This window comes from Chrysemys picta, chromosome 2, assembly GCF_011386835.1.
Source record: "Chrysemys picta bellii isolate R12L10 chromosome 2, ASM1138683v2, whole genome shotgun sequence".
Lineage (NCBI taxonomy): Eukaryota > Metazoa > Chordata > Testudines > Emydidae > Chrysemys > Chrysemys picta.
In genome coordinates this window covers 97,673,388-97,686,170 of record NC_088792.1, presented here as the reverse complement: position 1 = coordinate 97,686,170, position 12,783 = coordinate 97,673,388, and the positions used below count along the sequence as shown (strand labels likewise).

Genomic DNA, 12,783 nt, shown 5'->3' with positions numbered 1-12,783 from the left:
AAATGCACAAGTAATACTTTGAAGAATAATGCTAGTTGTTTAGATGGCAGATTGCATCTCCATGGCTATTAGTTACAGCTGTGTAATTACATATATACAGAAGAAAAATGAAGTTGTTTTAAAACAAGTCCTCCTCTGTGAGCAGAATTAATTGATATTAACAATCCTAACTACATACCCAAGTACACACACAATATTTTACCAACAGTTTTTTTGGATTAGTCTCCTATTACTGAATTGTAATTTCAGAGCAAATTTGCCTGGAGGTAAGTAATAAATCTGTGTTGCAGTCTTCCTTGGGCATTAAAGGAAAAGTGGGTATTTATAGAATGAAAGAGAGAGTACAGAAACTTGTGATTTATTCCTTAGAGTTCCACTGATGCATCAGTAAGTATTTACACCGTAATCAACCATGCAATAAAATACATTAAAATAAAGATTTTGAGTTAAACCTACTGTTTAACAGGGGCATTTTGAATTAAGGTGGAAGCATAATACAAATTCACCCCTTTCATTCTAGGTTTTGCAGTGCATATGAAGCTAGATTCTAAGGGTATGTCTACACTACGGGATTACTCCGAATTTTCAGAATTTGATTTTTGGTAACCGATTGTATAAACTCGAGTGTATGCGGCCACACTAAGCACATTAATTTGGCAGTGTGCGTCCATGTACCGAGGCTAGCTTCGACTTCCGGAGTGTTGCACTGTGGGTAGCTATCCCATAGTTCCCGCAGTCTCCCCCACCCATTGGAATTCTGGGTTGAGATCACAATGCCTGATGGGGCCAAAAATTTGTCGCGGGTGGTTATGGGTAAATGTCGTCAGTCAATCCTCCCTCTGTGAAAGCAACAGCAGACAATCATTTCACGCCCTTTTCCCTGGATTGCCCGGGCAGACGCCATGGCACGGCAACCATGGAGCCTGTTCAGCCTTTTTCCACTATCACCGTATGTCTATTGGATGCTGCTGACAGACGCGGTACTGCAGCGCTACACAGCAGCATCTCCTTGCCTTTGCAAGTTAGCAAAGACAGTTACCAGCCATACTGTACCATCTGCTGCTTTGCAGGTTGACAAAGATGGTTATCAGTCATACTGTACCATCTGCTGCTGTCATGGTGCTCCTGGCTGGCCTCAGTGAGGTCGGTCAGGGGCGCCTGGACAAAAATGGGAATGACTCCCCAGGTCATTCTCTTCTTTAAGTTTTGTCTAATGGAGAGTCAGTCCTGCCTAGAATATCAGGCAAGCCTACTAAAGAACCAGAGAGGCAAACGGCTGCTCCAGGTCAGAGCCCCAGACATCCCGCAGAAATGATGAGCTGCATGCCATTCTAGGGGGTGCCCCTACAACAACCCCACCCTTTGCTTCCCTCCTCCCCCACCCCTCCCGGGCTACCTTGGCAGTTATCCCCCTTTTGTGTGATGAAGTAATAAAGAATGCATGAATTTGAAACAACACTGACTTTATTGCCTCTGCAAGCAGAGATCAAAGGGGGGAGGGGAGGGCGAAGTAGAGTGAACCACCATTCTGCACTTGCTCAGCCTATACCTGAAAATGGGAATCTGTGATAAGCAATAGGATAGAAGCACAGGCAGGACTGAATCTCCATTTGTGTGTGGGTCTTTGATTGACACTGGTAAAATACAAAATGTCCCAGGATATGTATGTTGGGGGACAGTTCTAAACGGTAGCTTTATTTTTTTATTTGCAGCAAAATGTAGAGGTCTAAGTATCTGATTGTGAGCCCTGGGAGCAAGGGGTAGGCTGGGGTAGGTGCAACCACGCAGTGCTGCCGACTGAGAGAGTAGCCTGAGGCAGTAGCCTCCAGATGGCATGATATTCCAGGCAGGACTGAATCTCCATTACACAAAACTTAAAGAAGAGAATGACCTGGAGTCATTCCCATTTTTGTCCAGGCGCCCCCGACCGACCTCACCAAGGCTAGCCAGGAGCACCCACGGGATGACGATGACGGTGACCAGTCATACTGCACTGTCTGCCGTCAGCAAGGCAAGGGGATGCTGCTGTGTAGCGCTGCAGCACCGCGTCTACCAGCAGCATCCAGTAGACATACGGTGACAGTGAAAAAAGGCGAGAAACGATTTTTTGCCCTTTGCTTTCACGGGCGGTGTGGGGGGGGGAGGAGGGCTGATGACATATACCCTGAACCACCCGCGACAATGTTTTTGACCCTTCAGGTGGTTTTCGGAGAGTGCGGGAACTGTGGGATAGCTACAGTCATCAGTCGCCCTTCCCTCCGTGAGCGTCCATTTGATTCTTTGGCTTTCTGGTACGCTTGTCTCAGCTCCTTAAGTTTCACACAGCACTGTGTTGAGTCCCTGTTGTGGCCTCTGTCCATCATGGCCTTGGAGATTTTTTCAAATGTTTTGGCATTTCGTCTTTTGGAACAGAGTTCTGATAGAACAAATTCATCTCCCCATACAGAGATCATATTCACTATCTCCCGTACGGTCCATGCTGGAAACTCTTTTTTGATTCTGGGACTGCATGGTCACCTGTCCTGATCAGCGCTCCACGCTGGGCAAACAGGAAATGAAATTCAAAAGTTCATGGGGCTTTTCCTGTCTACCTGGACAGTGCATCTGAGTTCAGATTGCTGTCCAGAGCGGTCACAATGATGCACTGTGGGATAGCTCCCAGAGGCCAATACTGTGTCTACACTAACCCTAATTTGAACTGGCAATGTCGATTTCAGCACTACTCCCCTCGTCGGGGAGGAGTACAGAAATCGATTTTAAGAGCCCTTTATGTTGACAGAAATGGCTTTGTTGTGTGGACGGGTGCAGGGTTAATTCGATTTAACGCTGCTAAAGTCGACCTAAACTCATAGTGTAGACCAGGCATAATGTAAGCTCTTTAGAGTACTTCACATGGTTTATAAAATCAGCCTCTGGTTGGAGGCTTAGGGCATGATCCATCTCTCTCCAAAGTCAAGGGAAATTATGTCATTGGCTTCAACAAGAGCAAGATTATCACTGTTACCATTATTTAATAATACCTGGTATTTAAATAGCATCTCTCATTCCAAAGGATACCAAATTGCTGTGCAAACTAATATACAGATTCTGGGCCTGTAGTTTGCCTGGGCAGAGATTTCAAGGATGAGCCCTGTTAGGGATCACTTTACTGTTGCTGAAATGCATTAGTCTTTTGGGTGGATCACAACAGTATTTATTACCAGTGCTCAACAACAGAGCAGAGGCAAATTTTAGGTAAGCATAATGTGGTTACTCAATTTGGAATATGAACAGGAGTTAGGGCTAAAAACCTATTGTGACAAAAGCGCCACAAGTTCTTTAAGAACCATAAATGGTCAATATCTCAGTTTAATGTTTCATCTGAAATACAACAATACACCCTCTTTATACCACGCTAGGTCAGTGGAATCAGAACTGACTCAGAAGGAAGAGTGTCACTTATTGAATAACCAACACCAATACTTCCTGCAGCACCTTGGATGTCTCCCATCATCACATAGCTCATAAGAAATAATAGGATTTTAGCATGAGATCATGGGCTGTAGGCAGTTGTTTGAGATACATGTTATAGTTTCAGCCTTAACTTTAAAATTAAATTGTCTTTGTTATTGTTTATTTATTTTTACATAAACTTAAGTAGATTCTTCCCTTCAGTTTGTTTATGCCATTGCTGAAATGATAGGGTATAACATACCCAGTATGTACTGGAGCCAATATGATCAGTGTAATTAAATGTAAATATGTAATTAGGTGATTGTACAAAGGAACCTTTCAGACTATAACAGCTTTTTCATAGGCATTTTCATAGGTTGTAGAGTTTTCAAAAATTCACAGTATTGTATAAACATGATAGACACCAACAGCTATAGTCTCTGGTGTAAATCCATCTTTAGGAACATTGGATTTTGGCTTAGAAGGGATTAATCATTCTTTTGGAGACATTATTTGGATGGTTGTCATGGCATCCTTTAAAAAAATGGATTTAAAGTTATTTCAATTTCTGGGAGACTGTGGATAGGGCATAGGACAGGAGTCAGGAAACCAGGGGTTTGTTCACATCTCTGCTACTGACTCTCTATGTGAGTCACTCAACTTCTCTGCTTTTTCATATTTTCATTCATTTTTTTACATATTTTCCCCATATGTAAAACTGGGGTTAATGATTGTTTCCCAGCTTTGCAAAGCTGGTTGAGATCTATACCTAAAGAATGTGGAGTCTTACTATAATTAGGTATCAATAGAACAAATAGAGGAAAAATACAGAAAATTTCAAAAAGGTCTTGCGCGCATGATGGCATCTGGGCCTAAAATATCTTTTTTGAGTAACAGGCAAACCAAAAAAGCAGTCAATATCAGTAAACTTTTAGGGTGTAAAGGATTCTTGCATAGTTCTACCATTAAAGATAAATATATATGAGATATTAGGATTTTTTTTTAATTACTCATGGGCAGAAATCTTGTATCCCAAATTTCACCCTGGAGCAAAACTGTATAACTGAGTTATAAACCCCTAAAATAGGGGTTTATGTTTTTGATGGAATTGCTGACAGATTCATATGTATAGTAGGACTAACAGGCACTGCTATAATTATGCTACCGTATCCTATCATTAAAGATTCCATTGAAAGAGGTTTATAAATTGCTCTTCTTCTTAGATAAACCACCCTACATTAAGGCATCAACGATATGGTGCAGAATTAAATTAAAATCTCATAAAATGAAATATGTTCTGTATTAGCTGTTTGACACTTAATTTGCCTCTGAATGAGGAGAGGAAATCACAAATTAACCTGCCTTTGTTTTTCCAACCATGGCTTATTAGGTGTTAGAACAACTGCAATTACAGCCCAGTAATAACCCCCCAACCCTTATGAATATGTACTGAAATGTGTCACTTTGTGTTACTGAAACCTGTTTGTTAGAACTGCTTCAGTTTTCCTAGAATTTCTTCAGTTTGTAGCTTAGCAGGAAGAAGCGTAACACACTTTCCCACAACAGCAGCACATAAACAGTGTTAGTAGAAAATATATGTGTCTCACTTTTCAAATTCAAAGCATGAATCTGGATGACTTCTATTAAAATATAACGCAGTTGTATTATTTCCTGTTGAAGTAACAAATTAAATTGTCTTGTAACTTAAGCACTGGAAAATTAAAACAGACCAAAAGAAAACAGGGATTCTGTGATTTTTCTGTTTGTTTGGCTCTTTCCTCAATTTGTTAACTGGGTTTCTACAGTGACAAATCACTCTTTGATTAACTGTGGTTTCTAGCCTTTTCCATTTACTGAAACATACTTCTATAATTCCACCTTCTCCCGCCAGTCACCAGCCAATTCATGGATGGCCATGTTCTTAATACATTTGAAACCATGCTAGAAACAACAATTATTTAAACATAACAGGTCACTATCAGCATGCTACTCTGACCCTCGTGGAAGGGAATTATTTTTTCTGAGAACCAAATTGTAACCATGCAATAAATTAGCTTTGGTGGTAGTCAGACTGACTGACATTGTTTTCAGTATAACAACAACAACAACAACAACAACCTTGCCAGCACTGGTCAAGGGAACTATGATAGAGTCTTGTTGTCAAAGATAAAGTGAGTGTAAAGTAGTGTGATTTTCAGCCGGGGAGCTTTCCACTTCCTGTGCAGGATGAGGGTGTCTTTTATTTTAAAAGGAACCCAGTGTTATTTAATGCAAGGTAGAAAATTCCCTAGAGGACAGGTAGAATTTTAAGGCACTGGGACTGTACACTCTTTTCTGTCTTCATATGTAATAAGCTACAAGTTTAGATTTCACCTCTTATCAATGTATAATCTACATAGCCTCCTTACACATCAACCCTGGATTTGGGCCACTGAGTCTGTGTAAGGGAGTGAGTCTAGGTTAGACTGAAGGAATACCTACAATGTTGTAAATTATGTGCTGAGGGGTCAGAGAGGAGTGTCACAAGACACACAACCAAAAGGAGGCAAGGTGCAAGTTAGTGTCATAATTTTCCAACTCCTCAACACGTAAGTGACACCAAAACTTAGACGCCCAACCCTTATTCTAAATTACACATTGGTAAGTGGGTGCTAATCTATTAGTATCTGAGTTAACAAAGTCTAAGGCCCTGATCCTGCAAACACATACACACATGCTTAAATTTGTGCAGGTAAGTAGATCCACTGACTTCTGGGACTACTCATGTGCTCTAAGTTAAGCATTTGTGTGAATGTTTACAGGACTGGGACCAAGTTCAAATCAGAGAGCCTGATTCTCTGGTGCCTTGCACCGTGCATAGTCATTTACATCTGAACAAAGGGAGCATAAAATGCAACCAAATCAGCATGGTGTAATTTTCACAGACACTAATAACTACACTAGACAGAAGGCAGAGGAAAGTTAGGCCCAGATGCTCTAACAGTTCAGAGCAGTTTCTCAGCCTTTTTGATACTAGGGACCAGCCTGCTGCCTTCCTAAACTGTGTCAGGGAGACCTCAGGGACCGGCACCAGTCCACGGACTAGTCATTGAGAAACATTTGAACTTATACAAGTCTTACACATTGTCTCTGAATTTGGTTCATTTAATTCAATGGCAGTTCTACATTTGCAGGGCTTGGAGGATTGGGCTCAGAATATATATTCTGTAAAGCAAGAATCTCTTGCCACACGAGGGTGAAAAGAAATATGGGTTTTCTCTGTCTCTTTCTCTACTACTTTAATTTTGCCTTTATACTTGAGTTCCCAAGTTCCTTTCCCCTGTAGTAATTACAATATCTAGTGTCTTACCGTTAGACCAGTGCCTTGGCAAGTGGCTTCTCAGCTTGGTGCAGTGCTAATTGACCCTTCCACAGCAAGAATGGAAATCACACCAGTCTAGCCAATGTTGCTAGTGGGACAAGATTTAACTGCTCTGTGGCTTGGAATGGATTTCCTGGGACAGCCAAGGGCCATTGAGGAATGAAGGCTGAGTGGCACATGGGCCTTTGAGGAAAGCTAATGGACGTTGGTATCTGGGACATTCAGAGCCATCCATGGAAATATTTAGCTGTAAGCAGGCACAATGCTTGTGTTATATAGGAGGCAGCTAAAGAAGCCCGTTTCTGGAAGTGGGGAGGCACTGTGTCTAGTCATCATCAGAAGCGAGTAATCATGAACAGCTGTTAGAGGAAAACTTGAAGTTGGGCTTGGAGATGCTGGGAGGGAAGGTATAGGTGGGGTGGTGCCAAGAGAAGGCAGAGGAGATGAAAAAGGGAAGCTTGGAGCAAGAACATCAGAACTGCCATACTGGGTCCGACCAATGGTCCATCTAGCCCAGTATCCTGTCTTCTGACAATGGCCAGTGCTTGATGTTTCAGAGGAAATGAACAGAACAGAACAATTTTGAGTGATCCATTCCTTGACGCCCAGTCTTAGCTTCTAGCAATCAGAGGTTTAGGGACACCCAGAGCACAGGGTTGTGTCCCTTTCTGTCATGGCCATTAGCCATTGATGGACCTATCCTCCATGAACTTACCTCATTATTTTTTGAATAGTTTTACCTTTGGGCTTCACAACATCCCCTGGTAATGAATTCCACAGGTTGACTGTGTTGGGTGAAGAATAACTCCCTTATGTTTGTTTTAAATCTGTTGTCTATTAATTTTTTCAGTTGACCCCTACTTCTGTGTTATGTGAAGGGTTAAATATCATATCCCCCGTAAGTCATCTCTTTTCTAAGATATACAGTCTCAGGCCTCATATAGGGTTTAAGGGATTTCCATACCCTTAATTATTTTCCTTGCCCTTCTCTGAACGTTTTCAAATTCTAAGATACCTTTTTTGAGCTGGGGCAACCAGAACTGCACACAGTATTCAAGGTGTGGTCATACCATGGATTCATATAGTGGCATTGTGATATTTTCTGTTTTATTATCTACCCATTTCTTAATGGTTCCTAACATTCTGTTAGCTTTTTTTGACTGCCGCTGCACACTGAGCAGATGTTTTGAGAGAACTCTCTACAATGACTCCCAAGATCTCTTTCTTGAGTGATGACAGCTAATTTAGACCCCATCATTTTGTATGTATAGTTGGGATTATGTTTTCCAGTGTACATTACTTCATATTATCAACATTAAATGTCATCTTCCATTTTGTCATCTAGTCCAGTTTAGAAAGATCCCTTTGTAACTCTTCAAGTCATCTTTTGACTTAACTATCTTGAGTAATTTTGTATTATCTGAAAATGTGCCACCTCACTCTTTCCCGCCTTTTCCAGATCATTTATGAATATGTTGAACAGCACTGGTCCCGGTACAGATCCTTGTGGGGCCCTGTATTTACCTCTCTCCATTGTGAAAACTGACCAATTATTCCTATCCTTTGTTTCCTGTCTTGCAACAAGTTACTGATGCATGAGAAGATCTTTCCTCTTATCTCATGACAGCTTACTTTGCTTAAGAGTCTTTGGTAAGGGACCGTGTCAAAGGCTTTCTGAAAGTCCAAATACAATATATTGACTCGATCACCCTTGTCCACATGTTTGTTGACTCAAAGAATTATAGTAGATTGGTGAGGCATGATTTCCCTTTACAAAAGCCATGTTGACTTTTCCCAACATATGTATGTTCCTGATAATTTTGTTCTTTAGTACCAGGCAAATTGGTTGAAACTATAATAAAGTTAGGCTCACTAACTGTCATTTCCAGGATCATCTCTGGAGCCTTTTTTTAAAACCAGCTTTACATATCTCCAGTCATCTGGTACAGAAGCTGATTTAAGCAATAGGTTACATATCACAGATAATAGTTCTGCAATTTCATATTTGAATTTCTTCAGAACTCTTGGGTCCATCTGGTCCAGGTCACTTATTACTGTTTAATTTACCAGTTTGTTCCGAAACACCCTCTACTGACACCTCCAATCTGGGAGAGTTCCTCAGATTTGTCACCTAAAAAGAATGGCTCGGTTGTGGGGAGATCCACCTTATCCTCTGCAATGCAGACCAAAGCAAAGAATTCATAGAGCTTCTCCTCAACCGCCTTGTCTTTCTTGAGTGCTCCTTTAGCACCTCAGTCATCCAGTGGTCTCACTGATAGTTTGGAAGGCTTCCTGCTGGTGATGTACTCGCAAAAACTAATGGCATTTTTTTTTTATCTTTAGCTAGTTGCTCTTCAAAAAATCAGTGGTGCATTAGCTACCCTCCAGTCATCTGGTACAGAGGCTGATTTAAGTCATAGGTTAGGAGACAAGGTTAGAAGAGAATGTGGGCTGCCTTGGAGAGAAAGAAAGCAGAAACCAGACAAAGTTTGTTGGATAGAAAGGCTAATGTGTATCATAGAATCATAGAATCATAGAATATCAGAGTTGGAAGGGACCTCAAGAGGTCATCTAGTCCAACCCCCTGCTCAAAGCAGGACCAATTCCCAGCTAAATCATCCCAGCCAGGGCTTTGTCAAGCCGGGCCTTAAAAACCTCCAAGGAAGGAGACTCCACCACCTCCCTAGGTAACGCATTCCAGTGTTTCACCACCCTCCTAGTGAAATAGTTTTTCCTGATATCCAACCTGGACTTCCCCCACCGCAACTTGAGACCATTGCTCCTTGTTCTGTCCTCTGCCACCACTGAGAACAGCCGAGCTCCATCCTCTTTGGAACCCTCCTTCAGGTAGTTGAAGGCTGCTATCAAATCCCCCCTCATTCTTCTCTTCTGGAGACTAAACAATCCCAGTTCTCTCAGCCTCTCCTCATAAGTCATGTGCTCCAGACCCCTAATCATTTTTGTTGCCCTCCGCTGGACTCTTTCCAATTTTTCCACATCCTTCTTGTAGTGTGGGGCCCAAAACTGGACACAGTATTCCAGATGAGGCCTCACCAATGTCGAATAAAGGGGAACGATCACGTTCCTCGATCTGCTGGCAATGCCCCTACTTATACAGCCCAAAATGCCGTTAGCCTTCTTGGCAACAAGAGCACACTGTTGACTCATATCCAGCTTCTCGTCCACTGTGACCCCTAGGTCCTTTTCAGCAGAACTGCTACCTAGCCATTCGGTCCCTAGTCTGTAGCAGTGCATGGGATTCTTCCATCCTAAGTGCAGGACTCTGCACTTGTCCTTGTTGAACCTCATCAGGTTTTTTTCTGCCCAATCCTCTAATTTGTCTAGGTCCCTCTGTATCCGATCCCTACCCTCTAGTGTATCTACCACGCCTCCTAGTTTAGTGTCATCTGCAAACTTGCTGAGAGTGCAGTCCACACCATCCTCCAGATCATTAATAAAGATATTAAACAAAACCGGCCCCAGGACCGACCCTTGGGGCACTCCACTTGAAACCGGCTGCCAACTAGACATGGAGCCATTGATCACTACCCGTTGAGCCCGACGATCTAGCCAGCTTTCTATCCACCTTACAGTCCATTCATCCAGCCCATACTTCTTTAACTTGGTGGCAAGAATACTGTGGGAGACAGTATCAAAAGTTTTGCTAAAGTCAAGAAATAACACATCCACTGCTTTCCCCTCATCCACAGAGCCAGTTATCTCATCATAGAAGGCAATTAGGTTAGTCAGGCACGACTTCCCCTTGGTGAATCCATGCTGACTGTTCCTGATCACTTTCCTTTCCTCTAAATGTTTCATAATTGATTCCTTGAGGACCTGCTCCATAATTTTTCCAGGGACTGAGGTGAGGCTGACTGGCCTGTAGTTCCCCGGATCCTCCTTCTTCCCTTTTTTAAAGATGGGCACTACATTAGCCTTTTTCCAGTCATCTGGGACCTCCCCCGATCGCCATGAGTTCTCAAAAATAATGGCTAATGGCTCTGCAATCTCACCCGCCAACTCCTTTAGCACCCTCGGATGCAGCGCATCCGGCCCCATGGACTTGTGCACGTCCAGTTTTTCTAAATAGTCCCGAACCACTTCTTTCTCCACAGAGGGCTGGTCACCTTCTCCCCATGCTGTACTGCCCAGTGCAGCAATCTGGGAGCTGACCTTGTGCGTGAAGACAGAGGCAAAAAAATCATTGAGTACATTAGCTTTTTCCACATCCTCAGTCACTAGGTTGCCTCCCTCATTCAGTAAGGGGCCCACACTTTCCTTGATTTTCTTCTTGTTGCTAACATACCTGAAGAAACCCTTCTTGTTACTCTTAACATCTCTTGCTAACTGCAACTCCAAGTGTGATTTGGCCTTCCTGATTTCACTCCTGCACGCCTGAGCAATATTTTTATACTCCTCCCTGGTCATTTGTCCAATCTTCCACTTCTTATAAGCCTCTTTTTTGCGTTTAAGATCAGCAAGGATTTCACTGTTTAGCCAAGCTGGTCGCCTGCCATATTTACTATTCTTTCTACACATCGGGATGGTTTGTTCCTGCAACCTCAATAAGGATTCTTTAAAATACAGCCAGCTCTCCTGGACCCCTTTGCCCTTCATGTTATTCTCCCAGGGGATCCTGCCCATCTGTTCCCTGAGGGAGTCAAAGTCTGCTTTTCTGAAGTCCAGGGTCCATATTCTGCTGCTCTCCTTTCTTCCTTGTGTCAGGATCCTGAACTCGACCATCTCATGGTCACTGCCTCCCAGGTTCCCATCCACTTTTGCTTCCCCTACTAGTTCTTCCCTGTTTGTGAGTAAGTACTGCTCGTACATCATTTTGTTGATTAACGGAACAGCAAGTCAGTGATCATTTGATGTCAGTTGCCTGGCAGCTGTGATGTGGAGTAAAAAGGTCTGCATCCCTACACCTGAGGCCTCAGTAGATAGTTTTTCCAGTTCTTGGACTTTTACAAACCAGGGGAGAGGAAGCCTGAGTCTAGACTGGAGTTGTGGTCTCCTGCTTCAGTATGTAGTGTTGCATCATTTGGAATAGTAAATAAATGTTTTGTTTAGCAAAAGCTACTTGTTTAGTAATTGAGTCCAGCCCCCTGCCTTCACTAGCAGGACCAAGTACTGATTTTGCCCCAGATCCCTAAGTGCACCCCTCAAGTATTGAACTCACAACGCTGGGTTTAGCAGGCCAATGCTCAAACCACTGAGAATTACAGATCATAAATGCTCATTTGCAAACACACCTGCAAAATAGGTTTAAAAGTAGACCATGTCTTTAAAGAGTAGCTGAGAATTTGGAAAAGCAAACTATTCTGTCTATGTATGATAGCATGTATTTTCTGGAGAGAAGGTTTCTAGGGGTTTTGGCTTCCTGTTTTCTTGATTATGAGAGACAGTTGCAGAATTAAAATATATTATTTTTGTGTCCACATTCAAGATACTGCTCCCCCTGCCCTGAAGTAGGTAAGTACTTTTAAATATTGCTATTTAAAACAGTTTCTGCATACTTACTTCTATAGTCAGCTTTTAACCCTCTCAAAGATATGCCCTGGCTGGACTGGATAACATGTATATGGAAACCATTGAAAAAGGGCAGTCTTATTTAAAAGTTTGATTATTTTAGGAAACAAATTTTATATTAAATGGAGATTTGAGGCCAAATGCATTCTAATGTAAGTGGGTACAACTGCATTGAAGTCAGTACAGTTGTCCGTGATTGAACCAGACTAAATTTGGTTCTCAGTGTTCATTTGCATGTGCTGCTTATTTCTCATTCTTGCTTCTCCTGCTCCTGCTATCGATCAGCCTTTGTTTGTGACATCATAATTTTCTACACAGCGGTTGATTGTGATGTCAGAGGATTATGCCTTTAGAAGGGAATAAACAACAGGAGCAGGTGAACTTAAAAAAAACAAAGGATTTCTGTTCCTCTGCTGCAACCACAATGACTTCAGTGGGGGAAAAGAGGATATACATCAGGA

General features: G+C 42.3%; 1 protein-coding gene across 9 annotated transcripts in view; it reads left to right on the top strand.

Annotated features, from left to right (window-relative positions):
- GLI3 (GLI family zinc finger 3) overlaps positions 1-12,783 on the top strand; it is a 244,377-nt gene that overhangs the window by 128,311 nt on the left and 103,283 nt on the right. The window lies entirely within an intron of this gene.